The sequence below is a fragment of the Panthera leo genome, chromosome C2, assembly GCF_018350215.1.
Source record: "Panthera leo isolate Ple1 chromosome C2, P.leo_Ple1_pat1.1, whole genome shotgun sequence".
In the NCBI taxonomy this organism is placed as follows: Eukaryota; Metazoa; Chordata; class Mammalia; order Carnivora; family Felidae; genus Panthera; species Panthera leo.
The window spans coordinates 122048779-122075653 of record NC_056687.1 but is presented as its reverse complement, the minus strand read 5'-3'; the positions used below and the strand labels follow the sequence as shown (position 1 = coordinate 122075653).

Here is a 26875-nt window from a genome sequence, read left to right as displayed (position 1 = left end):
TGTGGAGGTGGTGACAGGGCAGGGTGACTCCCTTTTGTCAGACACCCGCCTTTTTCAAAGCAGATGAGGCGGTAAAGCTCATTCACATACCAGCTCTATTCAGCAAAACCTGCAGGACCCCTGCTCAGCCCGGGTACTGCTTTTCCTGGTGGTCAGTGCATCTCCCAGCACAGCAGCTAACTCTGGAAGAAGCTGTGAACCCAGTTAGTGGCATAGGAGGTTTGGGGGGGAGGCCTGGGTTGGCCCTGGGTCGAGCTGAGCTGCGTTCAGATCTCGACTTCTTTGTCTTCAGCTGGGTTCCTGGTGTAAGTTATTTTACCTCTTTGAGCTTCAGCTCTCTCTTCTGTAAGGTCGGGGGGGGGGGGTCCCCTTGGTTCCCAGCATTGTTTATGGACTAGAAATAACATATAGAGTGAATGGCACAAAACAGGGCTTGATAAATAGGTGATGACATGATTATTATTAGCATTAATGTTATCAGCAAACTAAATGAAGAGTGAAATCAACCTACACACGTTCAACCAAAGCCCTTCTCCTTCAATAACCACATCTACTCTCAACCATCGACAAGGGGGTCTATCAAGAAGGGCGCCTGGGTGTGTCAGTTGGTTAAGTGTTTTGGCTCACGTCATGATCTCATGGTTCATACGTTCGAGCCCCGTGTCGTGTCGGGCTCTCAGCTGACAGCATGGAGCCTACTTGGGATCCCCTCTCTCTCCTCTTTCTCTGCCACTCCCCTGCTGTGCTCTCTCTCTTTGCAAACAAATAAACTTAAAAAAAAAAAAAAGTACTGATTAGAATCTGCTGCAATTAAGGCCTCCATCATTGATATAGCCAGTACCTCTGAGTGCCCCTGTGCACCAGGAGTGAGACTTGAAGTGGGGAGGAAGCAGATTCTGCCAGGAACTCAGGGCAGCCAGGCCCGGCTCAGGCAGCCTCTGGCTTTGCTGGTGTCCTGCCCCATGAGCTGGCCCTCTGGAGGAACAACTGGCATGGGAGCTCGGTGTCCTGCACCAGGGGCCTCCCGCACTTGCTGACTGCATTGGAGTGGGCCTCCTACCCTCAGTTCCCTGATCCAGGGAGAGCAGGGAGGGAAGCTAAGGATAGGTACGTAGCCTGGGCACTGTCTCAAGGCAGAGAGAGAGAAGCAGCATTGCCTCCTTCCACCGGAAGGGAGCCCCTCCTGTGTCCAGTGTATACTTGATATCTTCTAGACTCCTTCACCTCTGCTCCACTGCAGAGAGGGGCTGCTTACCACACTTTAATAAGCTCAGGGAGGTGAAGCAACTTGCCCATGACCACACAGTTGTTTCGAGGCCAGTCTGATGCTTGGGCTCTGGCTCCTTCTGCTCTGCCTCCCTCCCTCTGCCCTCAGAGGGGGCCGTGGGCCACACTGTGGCTGCCAGCCCGCAGGGAAGATTTCAGTGACGGGCTCTGGGCCTGGGATAGCAGTGGGGCTGAGCCTGACCTGCCTGGAGCGGAAGATGGAAGGTGCCAGGATCCCCACTCAGAGAGGAGAGGAGGAGGCAGAGGGTGGGGCAGCCCTGGCGATGTGGGAACATTTGCAGAGGTCATGCAGGGAGATGAAGGTGTTCTTTTTCATAACAGAGTCTGTAGGGAGAAATTAAGCCTTCTTGGAAGTTGAACCTAAAAATGCCAGCTGGCCATAATGACAACAGCAATAATACAATATATAGTAATGCCATATATTGTGGTAGGCACTTTTCATATTGTAAATCTTCCTAGCACATCTGCCGAGTAGACGTTACTTTCTTTTCTACTTTGTAGCTGAGGTCATTGGGGCTCAGAGAGGTCACTTGATTTGCCCAAGGTCACTCAGCTAATAAGTGGCAGAGCCAGGATCCAAGCCCGGGTCTGTCTCATTTCAAAAACATGCTCCTTCTGCTATTCTAACTGAGGTATAATTTAATTCATCAGCCCGTTTGATCTGAAGTGACCAAGAGGAGGCCCAGAGAGGTTAAGCTGGGCGTGAGGCCCACGGTGGATTAGTCACAGCTGGGGAAGCTTCCGGATCTCCAGAGCCACCTTACCACCATGCACTGCTGGAGAAGGGCTGTGTGCCAGCTGCCAGGGCCCGGCTGGGCTCCCTTCTTCCCTCCTTCCACATGCCTATTTATCACATATATATTTTTACGAGCAGCTCAACCTCTGCAAGAGAGGCAAACTGGAAGCCAAGGGTCTTCCTTGCCAGTCGTGTACAAAGAGCCATGCGCCTATTCCCTGGGCCATCTGCAGCCAGAGCCACATCTTGCTGAACTCCGGCACGACGGCCTCCTCCTCTAACACCACGTAGACATTCTATGTGACCTTGGGCAAGCCATTGCCAAGTTCTAGGCCTCAGTTTCCCCTCCTGGGAAATAGGGGCTAGCAGCACCTCCCTCTGGGATGGCAGGGGGGGCTTTAGTGTGGTGACGTCTATGAAAAAGTCAGCCAGCTGCCCGGCACCCAGTCAGCGTTTAACAAATGCCACTTAGGCCTGACCTGGTTCTCTTTAGTGAGTGGTAGCCAGGAGTGCTCATTCTATTTCTAGAACAATATCTGTGGCAGTCTTGCAGCTTGGGGCCACCAAGTGGTCACCCTCTGCAGCCGAGGGCAGCTTGTGTCCATCGTCATCTTCCTCCTGTGACTCCCCCGGCCTCGGCCCTCTCTACCTGACCCAGCATTGTCCACACTCCCCCATGACACTGCACAGAGTAGGTGCTTGGAACCTGGTGGGTGGTTGAATTCGTGTTCCGGGTCTATGCAGATCTGTGCTGACTACCACAGGGTGTCCCGAGGAACAAGCGACTCCGCCAGCCTCACCCATGGGGTGGCTCCTGGCCTGCACATCCCCCTCAGGGAGAGCTGGCTAGACAGCAGTTCCTTCCACACACTTCTGTGCCCTGAGCAGGCAATTTTTGAGGTGGCCTGAAGAGAACACGGATTGGAAATTATGTTTGCCCCTGGCCTTTTTTTTTTTTTTTTTAGCTTACCCCAAAAGTCCTGTCACAAAAGGCTTTCAGATGGAAATCACTCTATTGCACCCTGAGGAGGAAGCTGTCATAGGCTAGGACTGAGACTGGTCAAGGACCCATCGCTCCCAGGGCCCGAGCACAGACTGGCTGGTGCCCTCCATGCCTGTGGCCTGACTTCCCGCTGTGAGAGATGGCTGTGCCACCCGATTGTCCCCTGGGAGCAGCCTTCCTTCACAGTCTGGAGGTTGTTGTATAAACTCCCCAGCTGCCCCGTCCTCAGGTGGGATCGCTCTGAGGGCACCTTCCGGCCAACTCTCGCTGCTAGCCGGCTGCAGAACACATCCTGCCTACGTGTCCCTTCCCCCACCCTCCTTCCCCCGATTCCCTTGTCCCCTACACTACACGCTTTCTCTGTGGCTGCACTTTCTGTCTCAGGGAACATGGGGGGCTTAGAAGTGCCCCAGGGGCCACCAAGGAAGCACTTTAGGGGAAAAGGTGTCAAGGAGAGTCTGGACTATCTACCCATGTATCCTGCTCCCCAGCAGGGCATAACTAGTGGATGTTCCCATTGGAAGAATGGGCTCGGCTCCTCTCAGGCCAGCTTCCAGGTAGCTTGGGGCAGGGGGGCCTGCCGCTGGGTGTCAGGGTGACGAGGCAGCCCTGCACCATCCCTGGGGAAGAGTGCTCTGGGCGAGACTGCAGAGGGCATGTTCGGGAAGGGATTTCCGGGCTACTCTGAGGCGGAAAATTTGAGACCGTAAGCTCCTCAACAGCTGTGCTCTCTGTATTGTTTGGGCCACTGCCTGGAGCACCATGGCTACGGGATGAATACAAATGCATAATGGAAGAGGCTGTCCTGGGGCTCAGAACAGACTTATTCATCCCTCGCTCCCCCACCTGCTCCCAGCCCAGCTCCCCTGCGACTTCTCTGGGACTCGATGTTGTCAAAACTCATATAAATCCCAGTGTCATCTGGCTCTGTTGTCTGCAGGACCCCAGACATCAGGAGGGAAGAGGGAATTTTCACTTTTCTCCATAAATGAGGGGGGTCGATGGGGAGGGCCCGTTGTCCACCCAAACTTCCTGGGAAGCAGCTAGGACCCAGAACGCAGGGATGGCTAGGGATCCTTTGTGCCCCATCCCCCCAGAACATTTTAGGTCATCGGCTCCAGTGCCATCTGCTTCAGAGGCTGGGCCGGGGGGAGCTGGCACTGTGCGCAGGGTGTCTCCCAAGAGGGTGGAGATCTCCAAACTGGTACAACCATAAGACCTCTGTGACTGAGTCTGGGCTGGGAGTCTGAGCCTGGATTTGGACAAACCATAAGAAGAGCATAGAAGGAGTAGAAATAACACCCAAGGCAGAAGTAGAGGCCCCCTCTGGAAGAGGAGCCAAAGCTGGGATGTGATGACCATCTAGGACTATAGGGGGAAAGAGCTAAATAAGTTCATAAGCCAGCAAGTGATAGATAGGTAGCAAGGAGGTAGATAGTCAGGGCCTCTCCAACAAACATTATAGCGAGACCTCCCCTCCTTTCATCTGGACCTCATACTGCTTTTGATGCAGCCTCTGTTAGTCTCAGCTAACTAAGCAGCCAGCTCACATTGTCCAGTCTCAGGGAGCTTATGACTGTTTCACAGTATACACTGCCAGGCCAGCTCTCCCTGTCCTGCCAGCTGGATTTATTTCCAAGGCTTAAAAGCAGGACTTTATAGGAAACCGTGATAGGTTCCATCTTACTGCAGTATGCCAAATTTCCTAGAGTGTGCAGATCATTTGGGTTTCTAGTTCCATACTGGGTATCATCTATCATTTCCAGCTTGTGCTTCTTACATATGTGGTAACATCATAACAAACACATTAAAACTTACAACACCCTTAAAGCGAAATAAGTCAGTCAGAGAAAGACAAATATCATATGATTTCCCACTCATATGTGGAACTTAAGAAATAAAACAGATGAACATAGGGAAAGGGAAAAAAAATAAGATAAAAACAGAGAGGGAGGCAAACCCTAAGAGACTCTTAAATACAGAGAACAAACTGAGGGTTGCTGGAGGGGAGGGCGTGGGGGGATGGGCATGAAGGAGGGCACGTGTTGGGAGGAGCACTGGGTATTATATGCAAATGATGAACCTCTGGATTCTACTTCTGAAACCAGTACTACACTGCATGTTAACTAACTTGAATTTAAAAAAATTAATTTCAAAAAGCCTTGCAGCATCCTTTGTTAAACATAATGAAGGTGTAGTGGTGAGTTCAGTTGTGTTGCCCGGAACTTGACTTCTTGACATAATGCTCTTTTTCTAGGGTAGATATTTAATTAAATGTATTAACTTTAGTTTTGCAGCTTTCTTTCAATAAGTTTGCCAATAAATGGACCAATAAATTTACCCCGATCTCAAACATATTTTAAGGATCTTGGAAAGTTTGTAATCCACAGAGCCTTATGCCTGGAGCGTTGCATGGTTTAAGCAGGCCTGGCATCTTCCTGCTCTTTCTAGGTCAGCTGCATCAGCAATCCTGGCTGAACTTCCTGCCTCTGGGTCCCCTGTCTGCAACCTGGTGCCTTTTATACATGGCTTCCAGACTCATCACCCTGAAATACCATTTCTTTTTGTTCCATTTTCTTCTTGACAGTCTGTGTTGGAGCTGGAATTAGGCCAGGACACTCAGCCTGCATTTGGGGCTCTCCATCATCAGCTCCCAGCCCCGGGTGACCCAAAGTCCCTTGGTCCTAACACAGGCCATCCCTGAAGTCAGGCCAGGGCCTTTGTTGGCCCTTGGACCCACCATGCTGATTCCTTCATGTCCACCATTGTCCCTCTTCTCTCCCAACCTGGGGATGCGATGATCTTCAATAATACCATCCTGGGCCCATAACAGAGGCTTTCCAGCAATGGAGACTGTTTCTGAGGCTGCCCACGTTTCTCTCCAAAGACTTACATTTCTTGTAGTCTTGATCCTTTCTTATGAGTATCTCCTAAGGCCTCCACTTTGACTTTCTGCTTGTCTCCCATGGGAGAGAGAGCCTGGCCTCCTCTCTGTTAAAGGAGGAGAGATGGGCTCAAGGACCCTTGGGAGGGAGGACCAGATGGCACTGGAATGTGGCTGGTGCCACAGGAAAGAAGGCCGGTGAGCCTCTGACTGGGTGGCAGTGGGGTAATATCCAAAAGGTAAATTCAACAACTTAAAATAGTTAAAACAATCCAGTCATTAAAATAATTTAAAAATAACAAATAATAAATTACTGACCATCATCGTGTCTCTTCACTGAGTCCCCGTGACATCTGACGCCCTATTCATGACCTTTACCTTACCATACTCACGTGAAATAAAAATAGGCTCAGGGCAGGTACCGCAGGTGTTCAAGGCCACACAGGCTGTGAGGACAGCCCAGGCCTGTCTGCTTATCACATCCATGACCTTTCTTCCCCGTCAGGACCATTTTCTCACCCAGCAGCAGATAGGTTCACCAATTGCTGGAGAAGTACAGCATTTCACTATCTGTCTAGACCTCCACCAGTGCCAAGTGGTTTTAATTACTGTAATGCAGTGATTAAAAATCTGTTTTAATAGCCTGTAGGACTGCTTCTGCCTCGTTATTCCTTATTTTTGCATTTTTCTGTTTCTTTTGTGTTTACTTTTCCAGATAAACTTTAATCATTTTAGTAAGGTCCCCCCGAAGTCCCATTGGTATTTTAATCGAGATCATACTACATTTATGGATTATTTTAGGTGATAATTGACATCTTTGAGTTACTGAGTACTGCGGTCCACGCATAAAATATACCTCTCCATTTAGGCAAGTTTTCTGTTATGTCCTTCAATGTGATTTACATTTTTATTCTTACAAGACTTACACATTTCTTGTTGTGTTTATCCCTAAGTATTTTATCTTTTTTGTTGTTATTATGAAAGGAATCCTACCTTCCATTATATTTCCCAACTTGTTATATGCCTGCAGGGAAGCTGTTGATTTTTGATGACCAGTAATTTTCTACTTCACTGCATTCTTATTTCTCTCGAAGGTTCTCTTTTGGTTCTCCTGGGTATACAAGCAAACCATCTGCAGAAAATGACAATTTTGCCTTCTTTTTCCTCTTTCACTTACAGAACAGTGATAAGTAGTCGTGGTGTTGGTGGTATAATGTAATTTTTAATAACTAAATAAATAGTATGTCACCATTTAATCATACCATAATTTAATTAACTGTCCTCTATTTTATACATTTGTTTCCAACTTTTCCCTCTTGTAAATAACACTGCAGTGAATGCTTTTACCTATACCAGCTGTTCTCTTTATTTATATCAGCATGGTAGATTGTTAGGAGTAATAATAGGTCAAGAAATATAAACTGTTTTTGAGATTGCCGACACTGAGTGCCAACCGATTTTCCAGAAAGAGTTTATCTAATTAATTAAACATGTATATGTTAAAGCTTTGAACATTGGCTAGTGCCTTGTAGAATCTCAAGATTGGGGGACCATTTACTTAGAGGAGATTTATATTAAGTGAGCTTGGTTGTTAGTCTTGTCAAGAAGATGTTTTATTGTCAACTCAGACTTAGTTCAGAACAAGAGATTGTAGCATCAGAATGGGCTAGTGCTGAGGCCAGGTCTGGCCTCTTGGGGTCCCCTGAGCTCAAGTCCAGCAGAGTCTATGTTTACCTTCTTCTGAGAATCCCCTCTGCCAGAGACTGTTGGAAACTACACCACCATTGGGCATGGGCCAAGTATTGTCCTGACTGGGCTTGCCCATGCCCAGAAGCCACAAGTCTGTGGCAGGGGTCGTGGTCCTTTGGCTCATGGCTCTGCCCCTCTGTGCTGCCTTTTGCATATATGTTTCAGTCTTTCTCTCCTGGCTCTCCAGACGTACCAGCTGCTGAGCTGGTTTGTTCTTCCTTGGTAGCCCTCATCTTCCCTTGCGTAAAGTAAACAAAGTGTTACGGGCTTACTTATGTTCCCCTAAAACTGGTATGTTGAAGCCCTAACCCCAGAACCTCAGAATATAACCTTATTTTTCCAAATAAGATACAATAAGATGTAAGTTAAGATGAGGTCACTCCAGTGGGCTCTAATCTAATAAGATAGGTGTCCTTATAAAAAGGGGAGATCCAGACACAGAGACAGGGACAACACCGTGTGAACAAGAAGGCAGAGATCAGGGTGCATGTCTACAGGCCGAGAACCACCAAAGATGGCCTGCAAACCACCGGAAGCTAGGGGAAAGCGGGTAGAACAGATTCTCCCTCACAGCCCTCGAAGGCTCCCACTGTGCGGACACCCTGATCTTGAACTCCCAGCCTCCAGAGCTGTGAGACAATAAACTTCTGTTGCTTAAGCCACCCAGTCTGTAGCACTTTTTTTAGGGCAGACCGAACAAACTAATACGTAGGGGAGAGGCTCATCTGCTCAATCAACGTGAAGCAAAGGCCTCTGTGTGCTCAGAAAGATGCACTACGATGACTTCAACAGGTGAGGCCAAAGGTGAGGAGGGGCACAGCTTGCAGAGCGAGCATCCTGGATCCCAGGACTTAGCAGCCCTGGGTGTGGGCCTGGAGCCTTGAGAGAGAAGGCAAGGGTACCCTTGCAGGCAGCTCTCTGGGCAATGCTTGTTGCATAAACCCGACAGAGTCCCTGTGAAATGGTCAGAGGCCTTTGCTTTCCAGGCCCAAGCCCTGTAGCTACCCTGCTAGTGTTGGAGATACACCACGACCACACAGGGAACGTCACTTCAGGGAGGCGAAGGCCTGGCTTCTCGTGAAACCAGCAACTCTGCAAGTGTAGACGAACAGGTGGAAGTTGTCACATAGGAGTGACACTGGTCTTAAAACATGCTCTCCAGACCTTCCAGGCTGGCAGTGGAGGAGTCCCTTTGGAGAAGGCCGGGGGAACTTAGAGCCCAACTGCCATCCCCTTGGAGACTGCCACAGCCCTCAGCAGGCTGGCCTGAGTACTGCAGTGGCCCACCCTCCCCTTCCTCCCCACTGCAGACGCCCATGCTGGGAGGCTGGGGAGCACCTGACTAAACAGTGGGTCAAACAGACCCGGCCGGACCCGAGGCTGGGAACCTTGTTTCCATGGCAACACTGCATCTTCAGTTTGGGGGACGCTCCCCCACAGGCACCTGCCCAGAACCTCACTCTGCAGCCCGGCAGAGACTTCAGAGTCTAGCTACCAGGGATAGAGCCCAACCCTGCCACAGCTCCTCTGTCATCATGGCTGAGCTCCTCAACCTCTCTGAGCCTCTGTCTTCTCAGCTGGAAAATGGAGATAGATCCCACCTGTCAAAGGTCTCCTGACCATTAATAAATAATACAATGCATATAAACTGCCCCGCATGACTTTGGCACATAGAAGTGACCACTGCCAGGTAACTCTTATCATTACCTGCATAATACTCCCCAAATAATGGACACCCAAGTTCTGTCCACCTTATGAACATTTTTCCTTCTCCCTTAAGCTAAGCAGCAGACAGCACACTAAACATGAAAGGCATCAATGATGCGTGCTCATCTTAAATTAATCATAACAGGTTCTGCACTATTCATTTCCATTCACCGGCCCTTGCTCACCAGAGACTTTTTAGGATTTCCCAAAAGCATTTTCAGGGATGCTTGTAAATTCATTCCGCTTTGTTATAGGCAGCGCTCCCACTCCAGGCCCTTTTCTCCGTGAATGCTTCTCCAGCCACACGTTCAGAGCCTTTCCAATGCAGTGGAAGGCCTCATGACTCCCATATAAATTAACTGAAATCCTAATAGTTTGTTCGTTGGTTCATGCTTTCGTTGATTCATTCCTTCCTTCATCAAAGAGCAGGAATTACTTAAGCAGGAAGGTGTATCCAGGCAGAAAGAGCAGGAAATCACAGTTATGAGAGGCCTCAGGGTCTGGGGCTGGAGGCCTCAGCTTGGCTGGGGTTGGAGTGGAGGGTGTAGTGATTGATTGAATATTTACTGACAATGTACTCTGTGCCAGACCCTGTGCTAGGTGCTGATAAGGCAGTGAACAGGGCAGCCAGGGACCCCGTCCTGGAACTTAGAACTCAGCAGGGAGACATGTCACAACCAATTATAGAAGTTGTCCTGTGGTTACTATGGTGCTGGTGGCACACAGGGGAAGCAGAGAGTGCTGGGAGCGGGCATGAGGGAGCTCTGGTCTGTCTTGGGAGTCAGAAAAAGCCAATCTAGGGAACCTCTAAACTTAGAGGAGAAATTAACTAGCAAGATGTCTGTTGCGGGGTGGGAGTGAAGAAAAAGGTATTCCAGGCAGCAGGAGCAGTATGTGCAAAGGCCCTGAGGTGAGAAGGAGCTTGGTATAATTTAGGAACGGAGATAACAAGTGGCATGCATGGAGCATGGCAAGAAACAAGGCTGGAGAGGCAGCAGGGTCTCCCAAAGGTTAAAAGGAGAAAGCAAGAAGTAAAGCTTTGTGTATGTAAGATTTTCGAGCAAGGGTAATTTGGGGTGTGATGAGATTACAAACTCACTAACAGTGCCCAAAGGCAGGTGGCCGAGTGGCACCTTGGAGATGCCTCGTGGTTGAAGTGGCTGCCCAAGGAAAGCACTGCCAGGGAGGAGAACACTGCTTGACAGAACTCACCACGTTTCAGGCAGACAGGCTACCTGCCTGTGAACCAAGCCACACCTCCACCTCCACCTCCACCCGGCAACTCTAAGGGCCACCCAAGCCCTTTCTTCCTACTGTCCTTGACAGTACTTCACCACGCCCAGCCCACTCTTTGTTCAGCGCCTCTATTCCCAGGCCTTAAAAGAGGATTTATTGCAGCCCAAACCAGCTGTGGTAACTTGTAAGAAATGAAATGGCTCCTAAGTGGCCATACCTGTCCTGTGTGCTGCATAAAGTCGTTTGACCTCTCTGTTTTCCAAGAACCAGAGATTAGACAGAACAACTCATTCCAGCAAAGTTTAGAAATTCTCACCCATCCCAAATGTACATCCTCTGGAGCCAGCAGTCACCAGTGACCTGGAGCCATGGCCCCTCTGAGGCAGAGATGACGCAACCCGCCCTTCAAGAAGCCATCAGTTCTAAAGTGAGAGCTGAGAACGGTGCCCTGGGGCGACCCCATCCCAGTCACACATTGCCCAAAGCAAGTCAGCTGGGTCTTCTTATGGAGCCACTCTTGGTCAAGCACCACAGAGCCCACTCATCACCCCGAGGGCACAGCAACATGGGAAGAGCACAGTTGTTTCACGTCCTCAAGCCCTATACAACCTCAGCCCAGAGAATGAATGGAAAGACTCACTTAGGGCCTTGAAAGGAGCCCAATTTCTGTTTTGAAGTTTAGAGCAATCTTCTTAGACACTATTTTCTGTTCATCCACACCTTACTAGCATTTACATCAGCCCGGTCATCTGCCTCCCACTGCCTTCGCCAAACAGAAGCAGCAGCCAGCGTGGGCAGTGAGGCCAGAGAAAAGCACACAGGCGCGGGCCCGCAGCGTGGACCACCTACCCACATGGGGGCGCTCAGGAGAGCAGCAGCAAGCGGGAGCTCTCAGAGCACAGCAAAGGGGCATGCAGCTCCCACCGCAGCAGCCAGGCAGAACCAGGACCAAACGTGGCATTTTCTTTTCTAAGGGAATCCTCAGAAATGGATTCCATTGGGGCGCCTGGGTGGCTCAGCCGGCTGGGCGTCCGCCTTCAGCTCAGGTCACGATCTCGCAGTTTGTGGGTTCGAGCCCCGCGTCGGGCTCTGTGCTGGCAGCTCAGAGCCTGGAGCCTGTTTCAGATTCTGTGTCTCCCTCTCTCTCTGACCCACCCCGTTCATGTTCTATCTCTCTCTGTCTCAAAAATAAATACACGTTAAAAAAAAAAAAAAATGGATTCCATTGTGTTAAGGGTGACTGGTTTTAGATGGGGGCATGATACCATTTCACAGTATATGCATATATGAAATCATTGTGGTGCACCTTAAGCCTGTACAGTGTTATATGTTAGTTATATCTCAGTAAAACTGGAAAAAAATTAAAGTTGAAGGCATAATGCATTTTAGAAAAATTCCCACCCAAAGAGATCAAACTAAAAGTAGGTTTAGGTACTTAAAAGGATAATTTATCAGAAAAATTCACTGATGTTGAAAAAGCTCTTTCCCTGTTTCAAATAAATGAGGTGTCAGCGAAATAATGCCAGCATTAAATAATAAAGGCACCCCGGGAAGGGTGTGATTAATTATCTAATGAGGGCATGGGCAATGAGTGCTGTCAGCTCGTGGAAAGGCACAGTCCCTGTGGGTGCAGAATTATGGGGGGATGGACCAAGGAGGACCTTGTGCAGGTGTGGGACCTAGTAGGAATGGGCCTGATGGGGGGGATGGGAGAGGTGTTCCAGGCAGGCTGAAAGGCAGGAGCAAAGGCGGGGAGGCGGGGAGCACTTGAGTCTGCAGAAGGGGAGCATTTGGGTGGGTTCCTTGAGGGGAGCCTGCTGGGGCCAGACTGTGACCCGGATACGCGGCAGACATCTCCCGGTGGCTGCCGCTGACAGGTCCACAGAAGCTTCTTTGAGAGCCTCCCAGGCATGCCCCTGAGAATGCCCTAGGCCGTGCCAATGGCCGGGGTTGGTTTTGGCAGCTCAGGGTCGGGAAGTGCGTGGGAGGAGACGGCCCGGCAGAGCCGAGAGGCTGCCAGGCCTCATGGTCTGCACACAGGTGGCCGGTGTCAGGCGGGCAGTGGTGTCTGTGGACCTCACTGCCCAGATGGGCAGGGCTGTCCCTCACAAGCGAGCCTTTGTGGCCCTGGTTTACGAAACCAGCCAAATATTTTCCCTGTCGCTTTATGAGGTGCTAGCTCTGCCCATTCAAGCTGGGAAAAATAAAAGCGTCACATAATTTGCTCCGTGAGAGTTGAGAGGAGGTTTGAAGTTAAGGGAATTCTGCGCCCCTGGAAAGGCCTGTCAGCCCGGAGTGGGGGGGGGGGGGGGGGGCGGTTCCCAGGATCCCACCTCTGGAGGGGATGTGGGCACCATCCAAGTCAGCTGCAGCTTTTTTGTGGATGGAGAGAATGAGGCCCTAAGCCTGGAAAGTCAGCCCAGAAGATGGAGTTAGGTGAGGAGAGCCAGTTCCCTGAGAATCTTCTATAGCACTGTGTTTTTAGGGACAGTTTAGCCCCTTATGCATAGGTGAGGCTGGGGAAGTCACAAAGAAGGGGAAATGGGAATTCTCCTGCAGAACTTGCCCACCAGCCATAGAGGTTTCTAGAAGGGTTTCAGAGCCGAGGTACCTGGTAGGAGAGGACCTCGGACAGTGAGGTTGCCAAGCATCAGCCTTGGGACACCAGGGTTGCTCAGTCAGTTAAGTGTCAGACTCTTGATATCAGCTCAGGTCATGACCTCAGGGTCATGGGATTTAGCCCCACGTCAGGCTCCACAATGAGCATGGAGCCTGCTTAGGATTCTCTCTCTCTCTCTCTCTCTCTCTCTCTCTCTCTCTCTCCGCCCTTCCCCAACTCACATGCTTTCTCTCAAAATAAATAAACATTAAAGAAAAAAAAGGGGGAAAAAAGCATCAGTCTTACGTCGTGAGGGAGTGGGCAGCCACCAACACACTGTGATTTCTAGCTTCCCAGTGAGTTCTTACATCCCCTACAAAGCGCCCTTTCTTACTGACCATGGCCTGCAATTCACTGGTAGACCTACTTCCCTTTTGCCTCTAGTAATAAGCATCATTGGGTACTTGTCACTCTGTGCCAAGCACTTCATTAGGTACCACGTTCTTCCAACTGAGGTTTATTGAAAACCTACTATATATACAAGCTCCTGAGAATATAGCAATGAAATTCTCCTTTGCAACAGCGCTGTTTATAGTAGCAGTGAACCCATTGTTACAGATGAATAAGTTGAGCTCATAGAGAAATGACTTGCCAAAGACATACAGCTACTACATGGCAGAGCTGCATTTGAAAGCCAAGTCAGTCTGACTTCAATGCCTGGCTTCTCTCTACTTCATTAGCCAGGTTAGAAAGAGGCACGTAATTAGTAAAGAAGCGACAATATATGTAGACTCAATTATAATTCTTTGGTTTGTGTTCCAAGTTATATTCAAACTAGTCATAGTTTTGTATGCTAATTATCTTTTGAGATGAATAAAGATACATTTTCTTAAAAGCAAATCCATAATGGCTACTGACCTCAATTCCACAAAGCATGCGGCAACTCCGCATCGCCACCTGGTGGCAGAGCTTTCTCATAGCAGAGGAGAGAGAGCTGAAAAAGAGCAGACTTAACTAGACAACAACTATGGGTAGCGGAAAGGACACCATATCTGAGGGGTTCTGGCCTGTGATCTGCCCTGGACTGGCCATGTGGGCACTGAGTCAGCCACTTCAGCTCTCTGGGCAGCAGATTCTTGACTGTGCAGTGCCTGATGGACTGGTATCCCTGAAGATCCCTTCTAACTTGTACATTCCCTGACTCTCTGTGTCTCTTTCGTAGTACTGAACTTGAGGGGAAAATGCTCAGGTGGATTTTGACGCACCAGCTGGAAAACTGACACTGGGCAAGGAGGGCTTTCCAGAGCCCTTAGGCTACTCCATGAAGGCAGACTTCCTCCTCCAACTGTATAGCATGACCCGCCACGGTTTTCTTACCTCTCTGGAATCCTTTCTGACTCCAGGCCTCTTAATGTCCATTCTTACCTCCTTCCATTCTTCACTGGACCAGGGATCCTCTTCCACCGACTATAGTGCCTCCATCTGAAATAACCTCTGATCATAGTCCCATAACTCAAGTCCAGGGTTAGAGAAGGCCTAACACAGCCAGGGTGGTTTATTAGTTGTATTCTCTTGTAAGCAACAAGAAACCTGACCCAAACTACCTTATATTAATAAAGGGAATGTACATGCTTTTATCACTGACTAGTACTTGGGTAAATCGGGCTTCAGCCTCACCTACATCCAGGGTTCAAACACTATTGCCAGGGTCTAGTTTTTCTCTCCATTTCTCAGCTCTTCTTCCTTTGCATGCAGTGGTGACTTAGGGCTACTTCATGGGGCTTTAGGTCCTCATACTCTCAATCTCCATGAAATAACACAATTTAAGTATAGACCAGTCTCCAGATCTCTCATCCCACAGGGCATCCCACAATGAAGTGAGGTTATCAGAAGGATAGCCTTGATTATCACCCTGATTTATTGAAAGATCGATCATTATACACTTTCATTCTATTAACCTTTATGTTAGTTACTAATGGATTTTTGGTGGGTTTGCTCCCAGCATCTTTTCTCTGCTCTTTTAATAAAACATCTTCAGATTCCCTTGGGGAATATGGGTGTTCCCAAGACCCTGCCCCATCCCACCTCTTAAGCCCCTTCTGCACACACATTTCTGGAGGCACCATGGTTGGGCTCTTTCTCAAGTCCCAAAATGCCTGCAAGAAGCCCCTGGGGCCACCTGTTCCATCCTTTTTTTTTTTTTAATCTTTATTTATTTTGAGAGAGTGTCTATGTGCATGAGCAGGAGAGGGGCAGGGGAAGAGAGAGAATCTCAGTCTCCAAGCTCAGTGCACAGCCCACTGCAGGTCTCAGTCCCACAACTGCGAGATCATGACGTGAACTGAAGTCAAGGGTTGGATGGTCAACCGACTGAGCCACCCAGGCATCCCAACCTATTCCCTCCTTATCTTGCAGGAGCCAGCCTGTTGTATCAGCCTTGACTAGCACAAGTCCTGGAATGCATTCTAAGGCCCTCTTTGGGTCACATGCCCACTCCTGAGCCAATCACGGTGGCCACTGGCTTGGAATGTGCTGATTAGCTGAGCCCTGGTCACAATCTCCACCCACGCAGGTGGGATGGGGCAGGGTCTTGGGAACGCGCATATTCCCCAGGGGAATCTGAGTATGTTTTATTAAAAGAGCAGAGAAAAGATGCTGGAAGCAAACCCACCAAAAATCCATTAGTAACTAACATAAGGGTTAACAGAATGAAAGTGTGTAAATGATCGATCTTTCGATAAATCAGGGTGATAATCAAGGCTATCCTTCTGATAACCTCACTTCATTGTCTCCGGAGTTTCATTTAATAGCAGCTGGATTCTGTCCTCCCTGCACTGCCATCCACAGGGGGCAGTCCTGGTGAAGACACATTTCAGTGATGACTCCAATTTAAAGACCTGGAAAAAGGGAGGTATTTCTTTAGGTTTGTGGGTTTACCCATGGGAGGGTGTCTTGCATGTGATATCATCCTGTAACTACTGGGATATCCTTCTGTCCCCTCCTCTGGTCTCTGGTGTTCACTCAGAGATCTATTTGTCTAGAGTAGATTTTGCTCACCGTGCTGCCCTGCCTGGGCTGATGTTTAAAATTCCAGGTAGAGATTTCAAATGGGAAGAGCCTTAGGGACCCTGGTCCAAGCCCCCGTGCTGTGGATGGGGACCGGTGAGAGTCAGGGGCTTGCCAAGGCCGCTCAACCAGTTAAATTGCAGAGCCAAGGCCCTCTGCCTGGCAGCCCCTTCCTGTGGGTGCCTCATTTCCATGGGATTCCTGAGTATCCAGGCAGGAAGGCAGCTGAGGTGAAGGCCCAGATGTAACCTTTGCCGTGAAGAATCCACAGAATCCTTTCTCTTTAGAGCAGTGGGGCAGGCCCCTCGCTGTGTGTGTTGCTGGGTGCATCCACGGTGGTTATTTCTTGCTGCAGGGCATCCCTTCCTAATTGTATTTTGCTCAGGCTAATGTGAAAACGTAACTTTCCCAGCACACCCAAATGAGGCCAAGGGAGGAGGTGGTGTGAAAGTAGAGACTTAAATTTCAGCAGATAAACTGCAGGGAATCATCTGGAATGGATGCTCTGTGTGTGTGTGATCCCTGAGAGATACTGAGCAGCATTCTATGTGAGGGCCTGGGATACACTCTGAAATCAGATAGGGGCCCGGCCTCAAAAATCTCCTAGTTATTGGAGCAGCTGCACAGATAATGGTAATTCAGTGAGACAAGATTAATCACGTGCTCTAGGAAGTACAGTGGGGAGAATAACAGGTGTTTGGGGCAGCTGTGGCATCTAGGAAGTGCTCACAGAAGAGGGATATTGGAGTTGAGATTTAATGAGGTTGCTAGATGGAAAGGCTGTTGCTAGATGGGTATAGCATGTGCAAAGGCACAGAGGCTTTAAAACACATAGCCAAGTGCAGAACACTGCAAGAAGTTCAAGGAGCACATGAGGCAGAGAGTAGTCATGTAAGGGTGACCCCACTGATGTAGTTGGTCATTTGTTCATTCATTAAACCTGGGCCTTTTGAAGTTCCATATTTTTTTAAATTTAAAATGTATTTATATTAAATACATTCATAAAGTTTAATTAAGATGTAACAGTGAAAAGTTTCCTGCCCACCCTTTTTCCCAGCTACCCTCCCCAGAGGCAACCATTGCTGTCAGGTTCTTGGGTTTTCTTCTAGGGGATTTTTCACAGATACGCAGGCAGCAGCATTCCCCTTATGCCCTGATGTGCACCTTGCTTTCTTCGTTTCATATATCTTGGAGGTGACTCAGCACCCAGAGGGGCTTCATCATTCTTCTTGACAGTGGTGGGAGTTCAGCTGTAGAGCCCCACCTGTGCATGAAGAGACCTTCTCATCCGGTCTCTTGTTGATGGTGGAAAAGACCAGAGGCCCAGAAGAGTAGGAAGCCCACCCAAGGTCTCCCAGCTGCTGTTTTCAGTGACTGAGCCAGGACTCAAACTCGAGTCTTCTGCTTCTCATATCTACCCAAGGCCAGCCAGGCCCACTGCCTTGCCTCGATGGTCTTCATTGTTAGACTATGGGTCGGAAAAGGTGATGGGTGACGTTGCCATTTTTTACAGTCAGTGGGGGAGTAGGCTGATGTCTCCACTAGCCTCTTGATGTGTGCTTCCAGACTTCCATAGTAACCCTTGTCAGTGTTCCCTCCTCTCCCCCCATTCCCTTTCCCCCCCTTCCTCCTCCCCAGCTTTCTCCTCCCCCACCTTTGCTTCAGAAGCCCTGTGTCAAGCCTCTGGCCCATCCCTAGCCCAGCAACTGGTCACTATGACAACAAGGGCCTTCCATCAAAAAGTGGCCTTCCAGGTATTTTATTTTGAGCCCCAATTAAGCAGGGCAGGCTGCAGGCTGGGAGCAGTGCAGGGAAGTATGTTTTATGGCCTGTGAGAGAGCCCAGGTGCTATTTATAGCTCCTTAATCGGTGTTGCTAAATGGGGTCTTAATGCAAGTCCCGTGGCAACTGCACATTTTCATCACAGAGAATCTCCTCCCCGCAGCCTCACTCCCTCCATCTGTCAGCCTGAGCGGGCTCGCCTGGAAGCCCCTCCTGAGGGAAATGGTGCCTTCTCTGTGCTCAGCAGCTGTCAGCAGGCTGCCTGGCCCCCCTGACCTCCTCCTGTCACAAGCGGGCCCTTTGCAGTCCTGTCTTTGGGGATATTTGGCCCACAGCTGTCCCTTCCATCAGGAACCTGGAGTCCTCGGGTGGCCATTTATCTCAGGGCTGAGGTTCTGTCCCCAACCCCCCCCTTCCCCCTCCACACCTCTCCCCAGCCTCTCCATCAAAGCCAGAGTGGGGTGAGGGACATGTATGACTGAATATACAAGTAAACACCCACAAAATGCTTTCCGTTAATGCCTCATGGTATTAACAAGCAGTTTTACTCATTCACACACAGAAGGATAACAATTATACCCCATTCCTTACAGCTAGGGAATTCAGGCTGAGGCCGGAAGAGGAATTAACTAACGTTCACTGCCAGGCAGTGTCTTGGAGTTTAACAGGTGCCACCTCATTCAGTCTTCACATCACTTGTTTTTGAGGGAAGGGGCCCGTTTCAGTCAGGGTAGGCCAGGTCTTGCTGCTGTAATAGACAAACCCCAGATTGCACTGACTTCAAACAACCAAGGTTTGTTTTTGCCCATCCCTGGTCAGCCCAAGGCTCTATTTTGTACGGTTTATGTCCTTCAGGTCCAGGGAAAAAGGAACAGCCTCTAATGGTCCCCTAATGGAAAGGAGAAGACACAATGCACATACTGGCTGCTAAAACTTCCACTTGGAAGTGATACACAGCACTCCCACTGACCTTTCATTAGCCAAAGTAAGTGCATGGTCACACCTAACTGCAGATGAGTAAGGAAAGGGAAAGCTGATCTGTGCCTGGAGGGTAAAAGCTGGAATATTTGAAAACAGCCCTAAAGACCTCACAGAAGCTCAGGGTCAATGGTGAGGGATTTTCCCAGCTTCCATAGCTCCTAAGTGGCAGAGCGGAGATTTGAACATTCAGCTGTTTTCCCTAGAAATCTTTGCTCTCTTCCTTTCTTAAAAATTTTTTTTTAATTTATTTTTATTTTTTATTTTGAGAGAGACAGAGTGAGAAAGAGAGAGAATGGGGGAGAGGGGCAGAGGGGGACAGAGAGAGAATCTTAAGCAGGCCTCACACTCATCATGGAGCCCAACGCATGGTTCCATCCCGTGACCCTGGGATCATGACCTGAGCCAAAGTGAAGAGTCAGACGCTCAACCAGCGGAGCCACCCGGGCACCCCTGTGCCCTTTCCCCATGTTGCCAAGTGGCTATAGACATGAATGCTAAAGACAGACTTCTGACTCAAATTCTATCTCCAGTATTCACCAGCTACGTTACCCCAATTAGCCGGTCATGTAACCTCTCAGAGCTTCATTTCTCTGTAAAACAGAGATATTGGTGCAGGACTATGTTGTGAACACCAGAACTTTATTCCTAAGTTTGGGGCAAACTCATTTGGCAGCCAGACTCCATTGGAACGGGTGTGAGCCTATTTATAGTCATTCCTTATTTCCCTCAGTGTGAATATTCATAGGTCTCACTATAGAAATATTAATGTATTTGATTACAGGCACTGCCCCAGACCACAGGGATGTTATGCAATACATGGCATATGCAACTTAATTAATAAACTCTGGAACTCTCTCAATTCTGAAACAATCTGGCCCCAGGGTTTTGGATAAGGCACATGGATCCTTCACGGGTTGCAGTGAGGATTAAGGGAGATGATGTGTCAAAAATTCTGAGCACCAGGCCCAGCATGTAGTAAGTGCTCAATACTTGGTGATTATTTTAGATCCCAAGCTTGAACTGACAAGACAGGAAAGAGGCTCCAACTTGTGGGAGATTGCCACAGGACCTGAAACCAAGGCAAGAAAAGAGTGGGAATTCTCCAGTCTGCACTAACTGAAATCAGCAGGTCTCTTTGGTTCCTAAAAAGCCTATCCTAGTAAATAGAAGTCTTTAGGGCCTCAGATATTCTAGAGTGTATTTGTGGAATGATTCACTCTGATAGCAACTAGGGTATTTGTGAAGGTCCTCAGAAAAGAGACAACATGCTTGGTAAATGTAAGGTGTATCAAATAATATGCCCTTTCTACCCATTGGACCAAAGTCTGAGGTTTTGTGTCAACATTCATTTCCCAGAATCGTGGGTCTTGCAAAGGAGTCCCAAAACCTTGTTCCTCTGAAGTCCTCAAGGCCCCACCTTGAGGGTATTACCTGAGACCCCACCCCTCACTCTGGTCACCTTCCCTTCTACCTGTGGTTCTACATAAAAATTCATTTGCAAAAAACTCCTGTGGCTTTGGCCAAGAGACCTGCCCTTTTGCCTCACGCAGGCTGAGAACCGCAGCCCAGAGACGCCCTGTGTGCGGCGGTTAGAACCTTCGTTAACACTGCCTGGGCTCGGATCCCTCCTGAACCACTCACTGGCTGAGTGATCTCGGGCAGGTTATGACCTCCATGTGACTTATTTTCCTCATCTGTAAAGGAAGATACCGATGGCTGTTGTGGGATTAAACGAAGTTAGTTTGCGGAAAGTTCTTAAAATAGTGCCTGGTGTAGCACACACCGTAGAAATGCTGGCCGCTATTACTACCGTATTATAGTGAGTCTGTGGCACAGCCGAGACCTGGGTCTTCTGTCTCTCACTCCAGGAATCTCATCCAACTAAATTCACATTTTTGAAAATAAGTGTTGACAAGGATATGGGGAAATTGCTGGTGGGAATGTAGAACGATGTGGCCACTGTGGAAAACAGCTTGGTGGTTCCTCAAAAAGTTAAACATAGAGTCAACACATGACCCAATAATTCCAGTCCTCGTTATATACTCAAGAGAAATGAAAACAGGTGTTCAAATACTTGTACCCAAATATACATAGACACAGCCAAAAAAGAGGTAGAAACAACCCAAATGTCCATCAGCGGAGGAATAAACAAAATATGGCATTTCAACACAATGGAATGTTATTTAGCCATAAAAAGGAATGAAGTTCTGATACATGCTACAACATGGAGGAACCCTGAAGACATTGTTGCTAAATAAAAGAAGCCAGATACAGAAGGCCACGTACTGTATGATTCCATTTATGTGGGATATCCAAAATAGATAAGTTCATAGAGACAGAAGGCAGATTAGTGGTTGCCAGAGGCTGGAGGAAGGAGGGATGGTGGGAACTAGTTGCTTAATGGGTACAGGATCTCCTCTGGGGGTGATAAAAAGGTGATAAAAAGGGATAAAAAGGGAACTGGATTCAAGTAATGACTCTACAACACTGTGAATGTATTAAATGCCATTGAATTGTCGATTTTAAAATAGTTAATTTTATGTTAGGTCCACCTCACCTGAATTAAAAAATAAATTCATTGCAAGGAAGCTGTCTCCAGACTTCAGTCAACAGGGCGGTTATGCTCATGCAGAAAGTATTGGAGGGGTGAACTCACTCACTCTGAGCATGGCACTGGGGAGCACCCTTTATCCCCCATGACCCCTAGGACACTGTGTGCTCCCCAAATTGAGGGTGTCTGACTCATTTCTGATTCCCCAGCACCTGGCTTCGCACACAGCAGATCCTCAGGGAACATAGGACTCCAGGGGGTAATTGACGAAAGCATAGCGAATACCCACCAGCACTGACCGCCCCTCGCCAGGTCTGTAGTATTGTGCCAGCAGCTTAAGCCTCCCGGCTTGTTTTCCTCGCTGCGAAATAACATGGGATGATGGTGCTGTGTCTGGCTCACTATGCCAGCCCAGAGAGGTGATGCATCTCAAGCTAGTGGGGCAGAGCTGGGCCCGGATGCAGGGCCCAGCAGAGGGCAGCGGCTGCCCGTCTTCGGCTGTTTTATTATTATTATTATAATTGGGAAACAAGCCTCCACCTCCCCCCAACTTTATTGAGATATAATTGACATACAACATCGTGTAAGTTTAAGATGTACAATGTGTTGATTTGATACCCTTTCATATTGCAAAATGATTACCCCTGCAGGGGAAGCTAACACCTCCATCCCATCACCTAGTATCTTATCTTTTTTGTGGTAAGAGCTTCTCATTTAAGATCTATTCTCTTGGCAACTTGCAAGATAGGTCAAGGGGATTCTCAATCTGTGTTCCTTTAAGAAACTGGTTTTGCCACAACCGGAACTAAAATATTTTCCTGCCTTTGTCCAACTCACACTAACAAAAAAATTAATTTTGTCTGTCATTTTTCTCTACCAATATATTTTCGTTGCTAAACCTCTACCATCTGCTACCCGTTGTCTGGAGTAAAATAAGAAATAAGAAGGTGTCTGATTTTATGGGAAAATAGATATGGACATTTTACCCCAAGTACATCAGTGTTCTGGGTGTTGAATAGTGTCTTGTGAGGAACAGATTCTGGGACCAACAGCTCTGCCCTCTTTTCTGGGTGACCTTGGGAATCACACAACCTCTCGATTCCTGAGTTCCTCGTCTCTACAACGAGGGTAAACATGGTACCTGCCTCATAGGATGCGGAGGACTGAACGAGTTGCCAAAGGGCAAGTGTCTGTTACTTGGGCGAGCTCCATATTAACCATTATTACCGTTGGTGGGATAGTGGTGGTGGTATCATTACTGAGACTCTGTGGTGATCCCTCCAGTGCCCCTAGACTGCCAGGTGTCCTAACCCCTACAGGAGGTTGTACATTTTGCCAACCTGGTTGGTTCGCCAGTCTGTCTACACAAGGAAAACCGAGTGCGAAGGAGTGGGTGCATTTGGTGACCAAGTGAGTGAGATCTTCCCAATCAGAATACTCAGAATCCATGGTGAGAGACGCTCAAGAGAGAGAGAATGGGGTTTTCGTGAAGTTCAGGATGCTTATGTGTCATCGTGGATATTATAGCTCGGGTCATCCTCAGCATAGAGGAACAGTGAGCACATTGCTGGATCCCATCAAGTTTGTGCCTCCGTGGTTGGATCGGACCTTCCAAAAGTTTACGAGGATGGGGGGTGCCCCTCCCCCCAGGGTGGGATGACTGTTAACCAGGTTCTGACAAGGTGGTGGATGAGCTTCACTCGGCAGTGAACCAACACCACTAGCCCGGGTCTGTGTCTGGCCCTAGAAATGTTTTGACACAGAAATGTCACATAAGAATCTGGATGTCAGGGGTTTTGGAAAGAGCAGGAAATCCGTAACACGGGACGCACCTTCTTGCGTGGATCCGTGGCTGGAGCTTGTGTGCGCCCTCTAGTGGAGGACTCCCCCTCCCAACCCTCATGCCCACTGCCCACACCTGCGTCTGCCATTCACACAGGCCACCCCTCTGGCCCCTAGGCATTGGAGTTGGCCGCCTCTGGTCTAAAATCCAAACACATCTGTGATACTAGAAGTGGCTTTCATTCATGTACTGACCATTAACTTTTTAAAAAGTTATCTAAAGCAAGAGCCATTTGCCTTGAAATGAGAAATGGAAATAGAGCAGGAGTTTGCAAATTTGCTAGCTATTATGCTGTATCATGGCTCTTTACACATGGAACATTTTTATTTACAGACATCATCACTTGCCGCTTTTCAGTAGACACACTTTTTCTCTTCCCAAGCTATCCCCTAAATACGGGGTTCCTCTTGAGCTACTTGGATCCTCTGGCTAAAGGAGGGGGGAGCCAGGGTGAGAAAACTAGGCAGACTCCATCCAAGAATTCAGTTTACTCATCAGCTTTGCTTAAGTTAAGAAAAACAAGCTTCCACCATCGTCCTCTGGGCCTGTTTCTGAGCTCACACTTGGAAAGGTCAAATAAACACCATAAATCCATTAGAAGGCCTTCGTATTAAACCCCTGAGGCTTATGCTGTTTAGCAAGAGGCTAGGGTGATGACGTTTCCCAAGTGGAAGGAAGTTTGCCTGACCTTGGCTATTTGCTAGAAAACAGGAGTCAACTGTCCCCATTAGCCTCGATGGTTGCAGGGTACATGGCCCTGAGGCTGATTCAGGAAGGGATGACAGTGGAAGGCAGTCTTCTCTGGCTTCCTTCTCCTTTCCAAATTCTTCAGACCAAATCCCAGGTGCAACCAGGTGGACCGGACCACGCATTAGTAGCTGTCCCTGACTAGGCAGAGTCCCTCATTGGCCCCATATCTCACCACTTGCCTGCCAGCCATGGCTGGGCTTTGTTGGGCCAGGGGCTCACCTCCAGTCCATCCAGGGATCTCCACGCACAAAGAAAGAGCTACCCCTTCCTGACACACACACGGAGCAAGGCTGAGTCTTGGGGCATGGGGCCACAGAGACTGGGGACAATCAGCAGACCTAGGTTTCTTCCTCAGTGACTGTCACCCCACTTCCCCAGGAGAGTCTGCCAACATAAGGTGTGTCCCAAACCACACTGCCTGAGTTCTGGTCCCTTTTAACCACTTGAAGCTGGCTTTAAGTAAGCTACCTAACCTCTCTCTGTGCCTCAGTTTCCTCAGTCTGTAAGTGGGCTACCTCATTGGGTGATAGTGAGGCATAAGTACAGTAAGACTTAGACCATCTCCAGACATTAGAAGTGCTATGTACATCCTTGCTGTGACTGTTTAGATTTTTACTATTATTATTGCCAAAAATGCAGCCAAAGAGCCCAGAAGAACACCAAGATAGACTTTGAAAATAGATCAACCCTCATGGCTTTCCTCATGCTTCTGCTTCTGATGAAAAGATTGGAGGAACATCCTCAAAGTAGAAAGGGCTGATGGAGAGGGCTGGAGTCTGGGATTTCACCAAGCTAGATTCGGATGCGGGCTTCGTGGTGCACCAGCTGCTGGGCCTCCCCAGCAGTTGTTGACGTGGAAGCATCCTACACGGGGTGTCCGTCCCGCTGTCTACACCAGCTGCTTTCACTTTGTTCTAAAGGACCAACTGTTCTGAAACAATAGCTGTCACGTTTGATCACCCAGGTGTGCCAGGGCCTAAGCCCGTGCCCCTCATCTCGTGCCCCCACACCCCCACAGCCGACAAAGCAGGCATCGTCCGCCTTCTACAGAGGAAGCAGCTGGCCGCTTAAAGCCAGAATTCAGCTCCAGGCCTGGGCTGTGTCTCCTTCCAGCGGCACCTTTTCCTAAGCAGCTCTAAGTTCTCAGCAGGCGAGGGTGACTCCGTTATTACTCATCAGCTCGAATTCAGCTATAAATTGTCTTCTGGCCAAGCTTCTGGCCAGATAGAGGCCAGTCCATGACTTGTCTCACTCACTTTTGCTCTTTCTCTTTTTTTGTTTTTGACCGAACCTCTGATACAGAGAATTGGATTAAACACAATCCTTAGTTGTGATATACTGCCATCAGAGCCATGCATAGCCCTCTTTCATTCTAACTTGCTTCTTTATGTATTTACTTCCTTATAATTTAATGTTCCCGTGAATCCATCCCCAACCCAAGGACTAGAACATTGGCAGTTTGATACCCCTGTGCACATCCGTGGTTCATCCCTGCCAACCTGCACTTCTCTGAATTTTGTGTTTATTGTTCCTTATAGATTTTTCATGTACTGCTTTTTAAATTATTTTTAAACATTTATTCATTTTTGAGAGGTGGAGAGAGACAGAGCATGAGTAGGGGAGGGGCAGAGAGAGAGGGAGACACAGAATCCGAAGCAGGCTCCAGGCTCTGAGCTGTCAGCACAGAGCCCGCTGTGGGGCTCAAACCCATGGACCTCGAGATCATGACCTGAGCTGAACTCAGACACTTAACCGACTGAGCCACCCAGGTGCCCCTAGATTTTTCACTTATAGACATACGTGTAAACAATGGCTTATTTAGTTTTAGTTCTTGAACTTTTCTAGTTTATCTGTTCGAATACCACACTGTATTCATTGTTATGGCTTTAAGTAAGTCTTGCTACGTGGTCGGCAAGTCCTGCTGCCCCCACACCCCTCATTCTTCTCCTTTAGAAGGGGATACACCATGAGAAAGGGGGACCCACCCCTGAGGGCCCCAGCACTGCCCTGGATGGGACCTGCACCAACTGTCTCCGAAGGACCATTGTGCTCTCTTATGTGGTCATCCCATGCTGGATGTGTTTCTTTCAGCATCTGTAGGGGCAACCAAGCTGTTCCCAGGACTGCAGTAGCAGGGAAGACTTCTGGGGACATAGGACGATCCGTGGTGCAGGGTGTATCACAGCCAGAGCCCTCCCCCCCACCTCCCTGAGGCTCTCCCCGCATGGCCAGGGGCTGTCCTCATCCAAAGCCAGGGTGTCCAGCCATCGTGCAGCTCCCCAGGGCAAGCCCCAAGTTGAAAACAGCCAGATATTCTGGGAAATTTTTCGGCTGAGTCAGGAACATCCCTCCACCAGACCGAGGAACTGGCGCAATGTGTTGCTAATTCTGTCCACCGGTGGGACCTTGCTGGAGGGTTCTTCAGCCAGCTTAGGGCAATGTAAAAGGGCTACTTTTTAAAACTGTGTTTCTTGCACCAGAAGAGCTGGGATACCACTTCCTTTGTAAAGATGAGGCTCATCGCAGCTGCCTCCTTGGTCCCGGGGACCGAGCACCCACCGTGTGCAGAGCAGAGCCTTAAGGGCTGGGCAGCAAGGATAGGAGCCAGTCCCTACCTGTGGGAGCCCAGCATCTACAGGGGTGAAGAGAACACCACCAACAGGAAGTGATTCTAGGGGAATTCGGGGTGGTCAGGGATTTA

At 48.8% G+C, this 26875-nt stretch overlaps 1 protein-coding gene and 1 long non-coding RNA gene across 2 annotated transcripts in view; one reads left to right on the top strand and one right to left on the bottom strand.

Moving 5' to 3' along the window:
- SPSB4 (splA/ryanodine receptor domain and SOCS box containing 4) overlaps nucleotides 1–26875 on the top strand; it is a 64873-nt gene that overhangs the window by 25134 nt on the left and 12864 nt on the right. The gene's annotated exons all lie outside the window — the stretch shown is intronic.
- Nucleotides 7502–9977, bottom strand: LOC122198543. The gene is made up of 2 exons (XR_006193040.1): nucleotides 9552–9977; nucleotides 7502–7897 (listed from the first exon to the last, which is right to left on the bottom strand). It is a non-coding gene; the product is annotated as an uncharacterized LOC122198543 (long non-coding RNA).